The sequence below is a fragment of the Hippopotamus amphibius genome, chromosome 7 (assembly GCF_030028045.1).
Source record: "Hippopotamus amphibius kiboko isolate mHipAmp2 chromosome 7, mHipAmp2.hap2, whole genome shotgun sequence".
Taxonomy (NCBI): Eukaryota; Metazoa; Chordata; class Mammalia; order Artiodactyla; family Hippopotamidae; genus Hippopotamus; species Hippopotamus amphibius.
The window spans coordinates 131,101,671-131,115,999 of record NC_080192.1 but is presented as its reverse complement, the minus strand read 5'-3'; positions in this window follow the sequence as shown (position 1 = coordinate 131,115,999).

The following is a 14,329-nucleotide window of genomic DNA, read 5'->3' as shown; positions in this document are numbered from 1 at the left end:
CTTAGTGTATTTCATACTGCCATTCTCATCATGAACTCCCAGGGGAGGAGGGTCGGCGTGAACCTTCCTGTATTGAACACCAGGCACATCAAGCCCCTAGCACAGGTCCTAGAATGTGGTAGGCACATGTAGGTAGATTCACTCCTCCCTCCCCTGGGAGGTCCTCATGAGAAGAATAGCATTCAGGAAGGTTGGCGTTATCAGCCAACCAAAGCACAAATGTTTCTTGAGGATCTACCCTATGCCACGGGGTTGTCAAGAGGGTGAAGTGTCTTTGATGGCCCCTTGAATAGTTGAGCCATGCCGAGCACTGGAAAGAAAAATGCAGAAGTTACTTTGCTCTCTTTTAATGGGGCAAATTGTGGGTCTGTGACACCTTCCTGCAGTCCTTACTCTGTATCAGATCTCACAAAGTTCCTAGAAATTTCCTGCCTGGCTCTAAGCTTTGAATTACAGGTAGATGACAAGGCATCCTTGGGTTTCATAAGGCCCCAGATAGTAGAGGCTCTTGCTTTCACTGCAAAGACACCTCCTTATCTTTGTCAGATTCTCAAACAATCTCGGGCTTCCACTTGCTGCTTTGTGTCACTCCTTTTGGAGAAGTTAGAGAAACTTTAGAAACTGATTACAGGCTCAGGAATGTGCAGCCACTTGGTCTTCCTTCATTTGTACCAGGTGGACAGATTAATTGGCTGATCCTCTCTGAATACCCAAGAGGTGCCAAACATAGTCAAAGGATCAAGCAATGGGAAGAGAGAGAGATGAGACACAAGGTTCCTGTCTATAGAGGCTCCAGAGACTGTCGGCGTGGAACATCACTTAGAGACCTTCTAGTCCATTCCTTCTTTCCCAGTGTCTGTAGATGTCCCAGAGAAGGGCAGTGGCCAAATTCATCCTCCCAGAAATCTCAGGGTGGGTGTGGGCCTCAGCTGAGTCAGTTCTTACTCCTAGGCCAAGTCATCTTAGTAACGAAAGTCAGGAGCTCCTCTCTCTTGCAATGGAGCTGCAGGGTTGTTCTCCCAACTTAAGTCTCTCACTCCTTCTCTGCTACCCAAGTTTGCAGAACAAGTCCTGTGGCCCCTCCACAGAAGAGGGCTGAGCCCAGCACAGGGCCCACTCCCACCCTAGGGTTCACAGACACTCCACAGTAGGTGCCCCATCTGCCATGAGACCTGCAGCGCAACCAGGTAGCAGAGACAGTTCTCATAACTCCTGACAACAATTTTTATACTGATGTAGATGAAAATTCCTTTCACATGCGCTCATAACCATTTGAGGGGGTGTCTCTAATGCATGAGGTACATTGAGGGTCACAGAGGTGAATTAGACATGTTTTCTGCTTTCAGGAGTTCTTAGTCTGATAGAAGGAACCTGTATTCAATAACAGAATACAAGGTAGGCCATGAGAACTATCTCTTAGAAGGACCCAACGCCCTATGGGGCCATAGAGGAAGGAGATTCCTCCTAGTTGGAGGAATCATGAAAAAGGAACCATAGAAGAGAAAAAGATTGTATTGGACCTTGAAAGAAAGATGTCTGGATATACAAGAAAATGGGAAGGAAATAGCCTGCCTAGGTGAGAGGCCTTGGGACCAAAAATGCAGAGATGATAAAATGCAGGGCGTGCTCAGAAAACAGCAAGCAGATGAATTTCACTAGGCAGAGTATGTGGAAAGGGGGAGTAAAAAATAAGACCATTTAGGAAGTGGTCTAATTTAAGAAAAATCTAAGTCTCAGAGGACTCTGAGTGCCATTTTGGAGGCTTAGATGTTTCTCATTAGGCAACAAGAAGTTATTGAAGAACATGGTCAGGGCCAGGTCAGAGTCGGGGGATTGGAAGTAGCTTGAGTAAACTTTGCCTTCAGAAGAAAGATATGGAAGCTGAAGAATCCAAGGCAGAAAATACAGAATGCTTATCCCAGAGGAAAAGAAGTTCTGCTTCCTTGTCAATCTTGCCACAGTCTCTGTTCACCAGCGTTCCCTTCTCTATTTATATATCCAGATTCCCCTCTCTTCTGGTTCTTTCTTCACAAATCACAAAGTGTTAAGCCTATCACATTAAGAAAATCAAATCAAGGATGGATGATGCCTTAGAGGACTAGGACGGGGAGGGTGGGGGGGAGTCGAGGGAGGGAGGGAATACGGGGATATGTGTATAAAAACAGATGATTGAACTTGGTGTTCCCCCCAAAAAATAATAAATAAATAAATAAACTTAAAAAAAAAAGAAAATCAAATCTATATAAACTCCCCCCTCTTTATCACTTCTTTTTTTTTTTTTAACCGCATTTTCTTTTTTTTTTTTTTTTTAATTTTTGGGGGGGTACACCAAGTTCAATCATCTGTTTTTATACACATATTCCCGTATTCCCTCCCTCTCTCGACTCCCCCCCCCACCCTCCCTCGAGTCCCCCCCCACCCTCCCCGTCCCAGTCCTCTAAGGCATCTTCCATCCTCGAGTTGTATCACTTCTTAAAGTGATAGCAAGCCTCCTAAAATTGATGCTTTTGTGTAAATGCCACTTGTAAACCCACATGGTATTCACAAGATGATCTTTTAGGAAGTAGGAACAAAATATTAGAATCTTTATTTTATCTAAAAATATGTAAGTAAAATTATGTTTTACTAATTCAGTAGCACCCTGCCATAATTCAATAAGTAGAGTCAAAAATTTTTTCAATCATGTAAAATTCAGGGTGATGTTCTTAGAAGGCTAATGAAAAATAACATTTGGGGGTAACATACTGTCATGAGACAGTGCCAGATGAAAAGTTTACATTATCCACAAAGAATATCAGCAAACATGTTAACAGCCCCAACAGCAGACAGAATACAATAGAAAACTATTTTCAAAGACCTGAGAAAAAAATAATGGTCCACTTAGCATTCTATACCCTGCTAAGTTACCACTGAAGAACAAGAGTAAAGAATGAAAGAATTTACCACTAACAGACTTTTGCTGAAATAATAATTTTCTTCCTCCAAATATAAAGGATGAAAATTAGGAAAAATGGAAGGGGCAACCAGGGGGGCAAGATGTAAAAAGAAATGGTGAGCAAGAGATGAGCAAGCATATGTATAAACCTAAACAATAACAATATAAATGATAAAATCACCATTAATTTGAGAATCATAAAAATTAAGATAAAACTACAAATACTGGACAAAAGAAACTTGTAACATGAAAGGCTGTGATGAGAGTTAAAACTTCCTATATTCCTTGTATTTCTCAGGAGGATGACTGAGCTATTGATTAACTTTATTAGGTAAAGTATATATAAAATTGTTTTTAAAGTGACCATTAAAAATGAGAAAAGGGAGGGTGGGGGGGGAGTTGAGGGAGGGAGGGAATATGGGGATGTGTGTATAAAAACAGATGATTGAACTTGGTGTGCCCCCCAAAAAATAAATAAATAAATAAATAAATAAAAAATAAGAAAAGGATATATAACTTTCAGATTAGTAGAAGGGATAAGGAGGAACAAATAAAATGCTCTCTACCCAAAGGACATAGGAAAGGAAAGGAGAAATCTTAGCAAAGGAATAGAATAAATCCAAATATATCAGTAATCACAAGAAATTCAATGATAAGCTCAGCCATTAAAACCCAGATGGTCGGACTGGATAGAAAAACTAAATCTAGTTACAGGCTGTTTACAAGAGACACACTTAAAACAAAAGACAGCTATTGCATGTAAAAGGTGGAGAAAATACATACCAGAAAAATACCAACAAAAAGTAACCTGACAACATGGACTTTCAGGGGAAAAGCGTTATTACAGACAAAGATGTTCACTACCCATCAACAAAAAAATTATTTCCCAGGAGGATACCTTAATCCTAGCACTGGTCACACCTAAGAATACAACTGCAAAATATCCAAAGCAAAGATTGACAGAATTGCCATGTGAAATTGACAAATCAGCAATCACGATGGGAAATTTTAGCACCTCTCTCAATAATTAATGCATTAAGGAGAACAAAAATCAGCAAAGGTATGGATTTGAATACCATAATTTAAAACTTGATCTAATGAACATCTATAGAGAGAGCTCTCTAGGCATTCTCTGTCTACACTTCCTCACTTCCCATCCACTCTTCAACCGCCTCCACTCCCAGCCCTCCCCTGAAACAGTGGCCCCAAGAGTAACCTACGACCTCCCAATTACCAAATCCTTATGCTTCTGCTTTTAAAAGTGCTGGTTATACTCTCCTTAAAGTGCCTGATAACTATCCTTCCATGACGCTATATTCTCATTCCTCTTTCTGCTCGTTCACTGTTTCCTTTATGTGTTTGACTTCATCTGCTGGTTTTCCCAAGGTTCTGTCCTCATTTCTTCTCATTCCATTCCACCCAATCTCCCTGACAACCTTATTTCACACCATGGATTTATGTTAGAAATGGATGCGGATACAGCCCACAGGCTTCCTTGGGGAGCACCCAGGTGAATGCCAGGTTGTGACAGTGGATGGAGGCTGGGAGGTCTGGAAGCATGACAGTCTCCCTCTAAATTCAGAGCAGAGATCACATGTGTCCTATTCACCTCTACACCCATCACAGTGCCTAGCCTTTAGTAGACATTTGATAAAAGTTTACTAGGTTGAGCACACACTAAACTTTGCATATTCTCCAGAGAGCTCCAGAAATACAATCTGTTGAGAGACGGAAAGTTATCATCCATCTCTGAGCTTTCTCAAGGGCTCTGACTCAGGCCAGGAGCTCTAGCCCAAACAATAGCCAAGATCACAGTCAAGAGCTCAATCTAAGCCAACCCCCAGTGAGGCCACTTCTTGGATGTTGTTTGTATGTACTGCCTTGTAAAACCAGAGCACTGTCTTAAATCATAAGACTCCATATCCCTGCTCATTTCTTCCTGTCCCTCGTTCGCCCCCTCCCTGGTAGAGAACATCTCTCCCTCCAGCACCCACGCAGCTGTGAATCTGCCCGCAGTCCCTGAGAGAGACACGACGGGGTTCCCTTTGTATTGATGACTATGGACCAGGGAAAGAGACTCCTGGCAAAGCAAAGGGCCCATTTTCACAGACTTTCCTTAAGCACATAAGCCAAACTCCAAGCTGCTGAAAAATCGGTCTCCTGTCCTTTCACATTCTTGTGGCAATAGAAGTTCATTTTCTCATCATATGCTGTAAATTACAGGCTGAAAAGGTGGGTCGCGGCTGGCTTCAGCCTATAAATAGCTGATCTTCCTTTGCCTCCTCAGAGGGGCCATTCTCAACAGTGGCTTAGCCCAATGCATCCCCGGCAGAGGGACAAAAACGCAGGAACCAGAAATCAAATCTCCCTCCAGTGAGCCCGGGGCAGAACCTGGAGTTCCTCATGCCTCGGAATGAGAAGACCCTGCCCAGTGCGCACATATTTTTCTATGAGGCAACATCTAGGTAAATCCACTCCCAGTCTCTCTTCATCTCTCTTACGCACCCGTTCTGCAAATAGCTCCCAGCACTGCCCCAGCATCTTGTAAAATAAAAATCAAAGCTGAGCAAATAATTTAAGACTCATGTTTAAACCTTTCCCAGGTTCCTGAATTCATAGCCTCTTCAAGTGGAAGTGCCTTTGCCACAGGCTCCTGAAGCTGTTCAGGATGACAGCATACCCCAAACCCCACCAAAGAAACATTTTGTTCAGCATTTAAGAAGCTCCTCACAGGGCGCGTGGAAGGCAGTTTTTAATCAATCAATAGCATTATTTACCACCAGCTGCATGCCTGGCACGAAATAGATGCAAAGGTGAATGAAAAACATGAGTTTTGTCCTCAAGGAGCACATAGTCAAGTGGAAGAGACACACTGCACTCTGTGAAACAGTGGAAAACAGGAGAAAATTAGGATCCAGCATTCGGTCGAGTGGACTAGATGGAAATCATAGTGGAGCATAAGGAGAGCAGTATGTGAGGACAGAAGACTTCCTGGTGGAGGTGAGGACTGAGCTGGAGGCTTTGGAGACACTGAGAAGATTAAGGTGATAACCTAAAGCCAGGAGAACAGCATGAAAAAGGCAAGAAAGCCAAATTAAAACCAAGTTTGGGGAGGTGTGACCAGCATGCGTCACATGCAGAAAAACACACGGTCTGTGTTTCAGGCTGAACTGTGTCACCTGCCCCTAAAATTTGTATGTTGAAGTCCTAACCACTAGGACCTCAGAATGTGACTGTACTTGGAAATAAGACCTTTAAAGAGGTGATTAAGGTAAAATGAAGTCGTATGAGTGGGCCAGCATCCAACAGGACTGAAGTCATGATAAGAAGAGGAGATTAGGACACAGACAGGCACAGAGGGAAGACCATGTGAGGACACAGAGAGGGACAGCCATCTGCAAGCCAAGACGAGAGGCCTTAGAAGAAACCAGCCCTGCCAAGCCCTTGATCGTGGACTCCCAGGCTCCAGAACCGTGAGAAAATAAATTTCTGTTAGTTAAGCCCCTCAATCTGTGGTACTTTGTTATGGCAGCCCCGGCAGACTGATACAGTCAGGTCCTCTTGGAAAGAGCTCTCTGGAAGCAGCTGGAGGCTGTCTCAAGAGTCCAAGCACAAGGCCATCTTGGCCTGATCCAAGGCAGAGGCTGTGAGAATGGATGTTAGGAATTAGAAGGTAATAGAGACCAGCCTTGGCCACTGGTTGCATGCAGGGATGATGGATGTCTATAAAATCTGAGGAAGAAGGGCTCTGTGGAAGCAGGCCGCCATTCCAGTTCCCAGGGGTGACCTTCTCCATAGAACCCTGGTGCCCTCTCCCTGCCCCTCCTCAACCCTGTCTCTGTGTGGCAGGAGACACCTTTAGGGTGCAGGATGCTGGTGAGATAAACCTCAACACCCCGTGCTTCATGCTGACTCTAGCTTGGAGCTTCTTGGTAGGGAAAAACTTTAAACCCTAACTTACACTTGCTGTGGCACTGCCCTGACCAGCTCTCAGGTGAAGCCAGGGGGTTAGTCAGGAAAGAAATCCCTCCTGGGGGCAGCAGTCATTAAGAGACTCTGGAAAGCAAAGTGCCTGTCTCATCACTCAGTCACTGGGGATCCCAGACTCCTCAATCACTCAGTTCTGAGAATCGCAGCGGCAATCGCTGACAACCTCAAACTCCAGACCCCACAGCTCGTGCTGGAAGAGGGGAGTCAGGAAATGTGTACCGTGACTCCTGGGGGACATCCCTGATCTCAAGACACTTAATGAGCTTGGGTGCGTGATGGCCCGTGCCCATTCTACACAGGCACCGAGGGCCTTACATACATCGACGACGTATCTAATTATTCAGACAGACGCGCTGTGATGTGCAAGCTGTACCCCCAGTGCAGCACCGCTATGCACCCACCAGAGCTACCATGAAAATCGCCAGTGTTGACGAGGACATGGGGCAGCTGAAAATGCCCGTCACTGCTGGCTGTACAACCACTGTGGAAAGCTGCTCAGTGGGATCTATCAGTGGTGAATACACACACACCTCATGGTCCAGCCGCTCCATTCCCAGATACAGAAATGTGTACCTCTGTGCACCAAAGACATGAGCAATCGCAGCACTACTGTACCAGAACCCCCCAACTAAATGGGATGAATAAGTACAACGACACACAACAATATGGAAGTCTCACAAACATATTGGGAAAAGGAAACGCCACCTATAGCATGATTCAATCTATGCAAAGTTCACAAACAGGCACAACTAACTAACCTGTGGAGTTAGAGTTCAGGTTGATGGTTATCCTTGGGGTGGGGACTGGTGTTTCCTCTCCTGCTCTGAGGAAGCGTGAGGGAGGTTTCCAAGGTGCAGGTGACATTCAGTTTCTTGAACTCGGTGCTGGTTTTATGGTATGCTCACTCTGTGGAAATTCAATCTGCCACACACTTATATTTGTGCAATTTTCTGTATGTATTTTATATTTCAATTAAAAGTTTTTAAAAATTAAAGCCCCATATGGTGGGAAAATGACTCTTTGCATTGAAGAAAACAAGACACAGAGGACGTACGTAACTCTCCTAGGGACAGATGGCCAGCACAAGTCAGAGCCAGGACTTGAAGCCAAGTCATCTGGCTCTAGAGCTAGACACTCAACCACTCCTCCACGCCTCCTCTAGGGAGAAGAGGGGGTCTTAGCCCATGTCCTGAATTGACCGTCTTGTGCAAACCCTGTAGAACTCTAAGCACAGTGCTTGGTACTTAACAGATGTCCGGTATCTCTCTTATGTGGGTATAAATCAATCCCACCAGAAAGCACTTTTGGTGGGTAACATGATTTGCACAAGCCACAGCATGGCCACTCTATGAGAGCCAGACCATAAGGACAGTGACTAAAGTCACCCTCATATCATGGACAACGGAAATGAGTCTTTAGACCTGGAAGACATTTCTCACCCAACCCCTCCCATTCCTCCTGAAGACCTCATAGGATGGACTGGTCCAGGCTTGGGTTTCCTCTGGGTTGAACACTTTTGGCAATAATTAATGATGATGGACCCTCCTTCCAGGCACCTTGGAAAACCTATTTGATCCAGGCATTTAGAGAGGTATCTCAAGCCTTCAAGAACCAGCTCACAGGTCAGGAGGCTGTTTGAAGGATTTAGAACGCAGAATATGAGATGTCAAACCAGTGGAGATCCAATTGGACCATCTTTTCTCTAGAGAAGGGCTGGGGCCTGACTTCAGTCCCTTCACTCAGACACTCATTCATTCAACAGGCAGGCTTTTCTGCCTAAAGACCACCCCCTCCTCTGCTCGCCCCTGCTCCCGGCCTCACGCTTGCTCATCCCAATAGGAAACAAGGGAACCAGGCCTGAGGATATTCAGGACACCTCTGTGCAGACAGCCAAGGTTCCAGCCTCAATGCACCTGTTCAGAGAGTGCTGGGCCCCCGACCTCCCTGCTCACTGCCCACGTGCTCATCTCACATCTCCACGCAGAGCCTGCCTCTGCCACCGCCCACTCTGCTCACCAGTTTCCTCTCCTTCTGTGACTATGGTGACTTTGCAGAGTCAGACTTGGATTTCGACTGAGAGGCTGATGCAGACCACCCCATGGCCCCAAGAACTCATCTCCACCTCCAACTCACTCCCCCCTCAGCCCTTCCTAGGAGCCCGGTCCTTACTCTTAGGGTTCCCCAAGGTCTGGGGCCAGCCTCTCAGAAGCTTCCCCAGGCCCCAGCAAGCCTTCACACTAGGGCACAGCCCTGAGCAAAAGCAGAACATCTGGGGAGGCTGTCTCCCCACTCCCGATATCCCAGGGGAGAAAAAAATAGTGCCTGCCAGAAATGTGATAGAACTGTCAAAAGTACATCAAAACAGCTATATACATTGTGATCTCTAAGTCACAGTTCCATTTGTTCTGTGACAGTGTAAAAATAACAAAATTTCCATTGAGATGGAAAATAAAAATGAAGGAACCACTTCAACGGTATGTGAAAATAATGTTTAAACAAAAGTCCCTGTTTTCCTCTCAGTGGTGGCCTCTATTCAGTGACATCTGTCTCCCTCCCATTCTCTCTCTCAGCACACCCCTCCTTCTCATCTCATCTTCTTCTTTCTCTTCTACCCAGGCCTTTCTCCCATACCTGCCTCAGACAGGAAGCAGGAGATCACAACCATCTGATCTGAAGACAGGTCCAGACAGTGCCCCAGAGTTGTTCCCAGCCCAGTTCTGCCAGCTCGCATTCCCAGGACACCAACCCAGGAAGACATCCAGACTCTCCAACCATAGGATTTACATATTTAAGTTGGCCTGAACGAAGATTGGGGGTGGGCGGACTCTTCTGGAAGGCGCCAAAAGAAAATTCCCCAGAGTTGTTTCCTCTATTCTCAGCACTGTTTCAGCACTGACATCCTGGGTTGCCTGTTCTCCAATTAAGCTTCAAACGGTGAAGGCAAGAGACCGTGATCCTTTGCCTCCTCCCCACCCCATTCCCCATCTCCAGCCCAATTTCTGCCCCGGAGGAGGAAGGAGCTGAAGAAATATTTATTGAATGACTGAACAAATGAATAAAGCCTGGCCTGAATGCATGAATACATGAATGTCTAGATCACAGGGAAAGAGTGATTATAATACTTATTTTTAACTAATGCTTGTTTGTATCAAAATAATACATGCACATGGTCTAAATAAAATTCACAACGCACTCACACGTAAAAGGAAGAACAGAAATCTCCTCCTGCATCTCCGCTCATCCACCAGTCCTGATCTCAGGTGACAACCCTCCCATATCTTTCACCTCTTTGTTCTGATATGTACCTGCATACATCTTGATCGTCAGAGTGGAGGGACAAGACACCAAGGCATGTCTATAGCACACTCCAGCAGGGGGGTCCCAGCGTAGGGCCCTGGAGTTCTGGAGCAAGGCCACGCCATCTGCAGCAGAGAGCTACACACCGCTCAAAAAGTAGTTTCTGGCAGGATACTGGGCCCTGGCAGAGATAGAATCTGATCCTGGGGCATCAGAAGACCACGTGGGCAGAACCACCCACCACAGACTGCTTCCGTCAGACCCATCACGTCATAAGGTCAGGGGGGCCTGCAGCAATGCAAATAAGAACAAAGTGGTACATTTGGGCCAAGGCACAACCAGAGCCATAAGGCACAAGTAAGCTGTGCGAGCAAATGGCTCCAGTCCTGTCATCCGCTACCATTGCCCTGGCACCTCTCTGTCGGCCCACATCTATGGCTACAGGAGGGATCCCTTCTGACCTGCAGAAGGAGGCAGAACAGAGCTGAGCCCTGTTTACAGGGAGGTAGCTTGACATGTGGGTACCAACCGAAAACGGATCACAGCTGCACTACATCCTCACTCAGGGTCGTCGTCACCCAGAATCCACCTCACTCTGGCTCCACTAATGTTAGATGATGGAAGATAAGTACAAATATGTTTTAATTGTGGTAAAATACATAGAACACAAAATGTACAGTTTTGACTATTTTTACATATACAGTTCAATGGCATTAAGTGCCTTCACATTGCTGTGGAATCATCACCATCTATTCCATTTATCTCCAGAACATTGTTCATCCTTGGGAGAGGGGGCACACTGTATGGCATGTGGGATCTTAGTTCCCCAGCCAGGGATCAAACCTGTGCCCCCTGCATTGGAAGCACAGGGTCTTAACCACTGGACCGCCAGGGAAGTCCCAACACTTTTCTTCTTGTCAAACTAAAACCCTATACCCAATTAACACTAACTCCCCATTTCCCCCTCCCCCAGTTCCTGGCAATCACTATTCTACTTTCTGTCTCTATTGATCTGACAACTCTAGGTACCTCATATCAGTGGAATCATACTATATTTCTCATTTGGTGACTGGCTTATTTCACTCAGCATACTGTCTTCAAGGTTCATCTATGGTGACCCATGTTTCAGAATACTCCCCTTTTTTAAAGCTGAATAATAGTCTATTATACGTATGTGCCACATTCTGTTTATCAGTTCGACTTTAATGGAGCTTGGGTTGCTTCCACCTTTTAGCTATTGTGAATAATGCTGCCATGAACATGGGTGTACAAATATCCGCTCAAGTCTCTGTTTTCAATTGTTAGTATATACCGAAAAGTAGAATTGCTGGATCATATGGTAATTCTGTTTTCAATTTTTTGAGGAATTTCCATACCATACTCTGTACCATTTCACATTCCCACCAACAGTGCACAAGGGTACCAATTTCTCCACATCCTCACCAACACTTGTTTTTTTATAATAGCTATCCTAATGTGTTTGACATGATATCTCACTGTGGTTTTGATTTGCATTTCCCTCATGTTTAACCATGTGGAGCATCTTTTCATGTGTATATTGGCCAAATATCCTTTTAGCTACCCGAAAGACTCAAGTATACCAAATAACTACCAAATAGTTCCATTTTCATTGCAGAGTGCTCTATGCAAACAGCAACAATGCACTCACTTTGGAAAATAAACAAGGATGTATTTTATTAACCATTAAGTGATAGTATCAAGAAGAAAACGTTTTTCATCCTCAATCATAGGAGGACTTGATCAGTGAATGCTGGTTCAAGAGTGCAATTACATGAGAAAACTTAAGTTCAGCAAAGATGGCCTGACACCTTTAGTGATCCTTCTGAAAACTAAAATGGAGTTTCAATAGTGCACAGGGGTACTGATTTACCCAAAGGAAGCGGAAAATCTTAACCTTACACATGCTGCAAGCAAAACAAGCCCAGCAAGCTGTTAGAATCTATCTCTATGTTCTTATGGCCTTGAGACCATCACTTTGTAGGCTCACAGTGATGTCAGTGTGTGAAAGGCCAATTTCTCACAATGCTAAAAAAAATACAGATGGGGTCAGAGGAGAGGCATGAGCAAGGGTTTGTATACACTGGAGACTTTTTTGTCTCCTTTCCATTCCAGGCAAAAGCAGCCCTCTCCTTTCTTCCCAGGAGCTCAGCACAAAAACTTTTTTCCATTTCATCACACTCAACAGCCAATTCCTCCCACAGGCCAGCGGACTCCACTTTTGACACACACTCTCCCCCTTTCTGTCCCTTCCACCTTGTCCCTTCTCCCCACATCACATTGAGAGGGATACCATTATGATTCCAAAGCAGAAATTGGCTACATGCTCACCACATAGCCAGTTTCTGCTTCCTAGACCCATGGAAAGACTACATTTCCCAGACTTCCTTGCAATTACATTGGGGCTAAGAGATGTGGGTTGTGGGCAGAATTATATATGAGATTTTCAGTCTTGGCCATAAAACTGCTGAACAATTGCCCACACCGTCTCCTCCCCTTCCACAGCAACCATGGATTGAAAATGGCAGCAAGACAAGATGGAGGAAGTCTGGATGCCTTAGTCATTACTTGAGGCAGAGCTCCCAGAAGAGCCTCTCAACCCACATTAGACAGTGACATGAGAGAAAAATACACCTTTTTTTCAGGTCAAGTCATTTAGAGTTGAGGCTTGGTTACCACCACAGCATAGCATAGCCTATCTTGACCAATACAGACCTTCCCATCTTTCCATAACTTTAGTCACCAACAAAAATTTCATCTCAGCTGACTTTGGACATTGGCTGATTAAACCAAGTAGGATTTCAAGAGCATATGAAGTTCTACCATAAATCTAGACTTCACTAAACACCTTCCTGGCCTAACTATAAACACTGAAAGTTGAATTTATAGAAGCAAAGTAGAGTCCTGGTTGCCAGAGGCTGTGGAATGGGAAAAAGGAGACATTTGGACAAAGGGTACAAACTTCCAGTTTTAAGAGGAGTAAGTTTTGGGAGCTAATGTACAGCCTGGTAACTAGGTTAATAATACTGTATTTCATGTTTGACGTTTGCTAAGAGAATAGATCTGAAGTGTTCTTACCACATACACACAAAAAAATGTAACTATGTAAGGTGATGGATGTATCAAAATAAGCTTGATCGTGCTAATCACTTCACAATGTATGTGTATATCAAAACATCACGCCGTACACCTTAAATATATGCAATTTACCGAAAGGTGGTCCACAACAACTATAGAATATAAATATTTTATTTCATGTTCAGTGGCACTTTATTTTTTGAAGTGGACATGCTCAATTATTTACCTAGAAAAAAATTAATACTATTGTGTACTACATGACACAGAAAATGTGCACCCCTTGATTTCACCATAAGATGATTCCTGCAACCTGTCCCCTTATGAACGTGTTTCCCTGACTGAAGTTAAAATCAATCAATCTCCATGGAAATTCAACCAGTCAGAACTGGGCAGCCGTGAACTGCTCACATTCAGAGTCTTTGTCCACCCTCATTTTCAGGATGCCCTAGCTTAGCTATAGTGTTAATTAACGACACACTTTGTAAGCAGCAAAAATCGATTGAAAAATTACCTATAATTTGCAGCTAATAATCAAATGAAACTCATCACAAAAATGCCAAGAGCATTTGAAAGATCACAGTGAGCCCAGAAACTTGGGTTCAGACAGAGGAGCCATGGGAGGGAGAGATGAGTGTGGTCCAGAGCGGTCAGGAGTGGTCATGGAGAAAGCCAGCTCAGCTGGCCCAGAGTCAGACAGCAGAACAAGTGGCATGCTGCAAAAACAAAAAAATATAAAGTATGTGTCGCCCTCCCCCAACCCCAGTAGTGGAGAAAGCTGTAGAGATCAGAGGTTGAGAACTCCCAGTATGCAATGGCAAAACATTCAAAACTGTCACCTGCCATTACTTGGGAGGTAGACCAAGTGCCTACTAAGCTACAGCTTAAAGGAAATGGTTGGAAAGAGCCAGAATGTTACTGTGTGTTGGCTGCCCCTCCCTGCATTTTATAAGGCATAACAAAAAGATATACACTCAAGAGAAATACTGGCTGGTTTGCAAGAAAAAAATGAAA